This window comes from Silene latifolia, chromosome 4 (assembly GCF_048544455.1).
Source record: "Silene latifolia isolate original U9 population chromosome 4, ASM4854445v1, whole genome shotgun sequence".
NCBI lineage: Eukaryota > Viridiplantae > Streptophyta > Magnoliopsida > Caryophyllales > Caryophyllaceae > Silene > Silene latifolia.
Window position 1 is genome coordinate 18,016,233 of NC_133529.1, and position 3,569 is coordinate 18,019,801.

The window sequence follows — 3,569 nt, forward strand, 5'->3', positions numbered from 1 at the left end:
CAGTAATCAGAATGATCATGAATAGGTAGATAGTCTTCACGAGTGAGGGGTGGAGATGTAGCCATGGGAGTAGTGTTTGGTTTAGCATCAATCATTTTATATTTTGTGAGAAGGTCGTGGATATATTTGGATTGGTTTAGATGCAAACCAAGCGAATTTGGTGTGACTTCTATTCCTAGAAAATATGATAATTGTCCGAGGTCTTTTAACGAAAAACGTTGTGACATTTTATCGATAAAATGTTGTAGTTGCAAGGGGTGTGGTCCAGTGACGATGATGTCGTCAACATAGATTAGCATATATATATATACAAGTGGTTTTAGTATGTAAGATAAATAACGATGAATCAGAAACAGACTGTTTGAAACCGTAGGTAACGAGATAGGAGGTCGATTCGGTGTACCAAGCTCGACGAGCTTGTTTTAAGCCATATATTGCTTTGTTTAGTTGACAAACATAATCAGATTTTGTTTGATCAACAAAGCCAGGTGGTTGTATCATAAAACATTGTCGGTTAATTTTCCTTGAAGAAATGCATTGTTGACGTCTAATTGTCTTAATGACCATGACTTCGTGACGGCCAAAGATAAGATAAGACGAACGGTGGTTGGCTTGACTACGGGACTAAATGTTTCAGTGTAGTCAATTCCGGGTCTTTAATGGAATCCTTTTGCAACAAGGCGTGCCTTATGTTGCTTAAGAGTACCATCTGGATTATATTTGTTTCGAAAAACCCACTTGCATCCGATAATGTTTTGGGATAACGAGCGTGGGACAAGAGACCATGTTTGATTCCGTTCAAGGGCTTGAAATTCTTCTTTCATAGCATGTCACCATTGCGGAAGTATAAGAGCTTGCTTGACAGTGTTAGGCAAATTATCGTTGGTTTGAGAGACTTGAGCTAGGTTATTGGCATAACGACGGTTGGGTTTGCGAATATTATTATCAAGTCGAGTAGTGACGGTTTTATCCGGAGGTGGTAAAGTGGACTTGGTGCGATTTGGACGCGGACCATGGTCAGAGGCGGGTGGTGCATCAGAAGAAGGGTGTTGATCAGGAGGTGTTGTTGAGGATGGCGAGGCAGGGGGTGGAGTGGTGGAAGTAGTGGAGTCGACAGAGGGAGTGGGGACAACCGTGGAGGTTGGTTGAGTCGAGATATGGTGACGCCTGGAGTAGACAATGGTGATGGGTTGAGATGGACGAGGAGGAGGAGTGGTGTTAGTAGTGGGTGTGAGAGAGGACGGGGGAGTGGTTAGATGAGGAAGAAGGGGTATGTGCAGGGAGCACCATTCATCATGAGTGTTTGAGGAAGGGGTCGAGTCAATTTTTCGAAATGGGTATTCATCTTCTATAAATTTAACATCCCTAGAGGTATAGATTTTATGCGTTTTGGGGTCCAAACAATGATAGGCACTTTGCGTATTTGAGTAACCAACAAAGACGCAAGCAATATAGCGGTCTTCTAATTTGTGCTTCGTATATGGTCTTAGCCATGGATAACAAAGGCACCCGAAATTATGGAGTTTAGTATAGTCAGGTTGAGTCTTATATAGTGTAGAGAATGGTGAGCCACCTTTTAAGGTTTTGGTAGGGAGTCGATTTATAAGATAGGTTATCGTGCTAAATGCGAATGGCCAATAAGAAGTTGGTAGGCCGGCGTGGTTAAGTAAGGCGAGACCAGTTTCTACAATGTGGCAATGTCTGCGTTCGGCATATCCGTTGTGTTCCGGAGTATGTGGTAGGGTGGTATAGTGAGATATCCCATCGTCAAGAAGAGATTGATTTAATTTAATGTATTCGCCACCATTATCGGAGAAGAAGCGGCGAATCGGTTTTTGAAAATATTTTTCAACTAAAGCTTTAAATTGCGTAAATACTTGTGTGGTTTCGGGCTTGCGTTTTAGCGGATATAGCCAAACATATTTACTAAAATGATTTACAAATATAACATAATACTTGTAATGATCGCGAGAGAGAACTCGACTGGTCCATAGGTCGGAAAATAAAAGATCGAGCGGTGCGTGAGATTGCAGCGAGGAAATAGAGAAGAGGAGCTTTTTGCTCTTAGACACACAACATGCATGACAATTTTCATAATCCTTAATAGAATAAGATAAAGTTTTATTGATAATTTTTAGTACATCATACGACGGATGTCCTAATTTGTGGTGCCACGAAATCGGCGTGTTTCCTTTGTTTTGGACGGTGGCGAGTGTAATCGGTTTTGGAGGCGTCCATTCATAAATCCCCTGGTTTGCTCGGCCTTGGAGAAGGATGTTCCCCGTTTGTATATCCTTTACAAAAAACCGAATCATGTGAGAAAATTACGTAGGCATTATTATCGCGACATAGTTGCGAGATTGAAATAATATTACGAGAAATTTTGGGAACATGAAGAACATTGGTAAAATTGAGATTATGCTTAGTAAAGGAACTTGTATTAGCAATGGGGAGAGCGAAGCCGTCACCGATAATTAAATCATCCAGGCCGTCATAGGGAGAGTGGAACACCAAGGTGTCCAAGTTATGAGTCAGGTGATGCGACGCACCAGTGTCGAGGAGGAAATTGGTGTTCGGTTGTGGACTACCATAGTTGGCGAGATGGGCTTGCGGTGGACGTTGATGCTGACGATAGGTGGGTTCAGGAAATACAATGGTCGGGAAGAGTTTCCTGAACAGAGGGCCGTTAGCAATCACATGCCCGGTTTCTCTACACCACTGACATCGGCCTTTAAAGGGCCGAGGAGCAGCAGCATTGGGGAAGGTGTTTTGCGGTGGGATTTGAGAGTAGGCAGGGGTGTTATTTGGGCGAGATTTGCCACGGTGATGGTGGTTGTGGCAGTAGGCAGGGTTGGCTGATGGAGCAAAGTGGTTGGTGTTGGTGTCATGTTTCATGAGAAGGTCATGTTGAAGCAACTTCTCATGAAGAGCCTCAAATGTTATTGGTGTATCCTAAGCCCTAACAGTGGTGATGACGGGTTTGTAGGACTCATAGTCAAGGCCTTTCAAGACTTGGGCTATGAAATCCTCGGGATTAAGGATTTTGCCCATAAGGGCTAGTTGATCAACACAAACTTTGATTGAGTTCATGTAGTCATAAATGGTTTGATCCGCGGTTTTCACAATGGAATCGAATCGGTTTTTGAGTTGCATGATATGCGCCCTTGATGGGTTGGCGTAAGTGTTGGCAAGGATACCCCATGCCTCTTCTGCAGATTTTGCCCGTACTGTCATTGGTTGTATGGCGGCGGTTAGAATGCCCATAAGGGCTCCAAGAATTAACCCGTTTTGTTTGAGCCAACTCAAATAAGCCGGATTTGGTTTGTTAGTTTTAGTCTCATCAGAGATGGTTTGGGGTGGTTGTGTCTCGGTTCCATCAATGAAACCGAGAAGGCTAAAGCCAAATAGTATGTTCGTTAATTGGAAACGCCATGTCGTATAGTTTAGCGCATTCAATTTAACGCAATGATTAAGGTTCAAAGATGTTAGTGGTTTGGAGTTTTCGTGGGGATTAGGAACCACGGTGTCATGGGTGGTGTTAGGCGACATGGTGATCGTGGGAAGAGAAG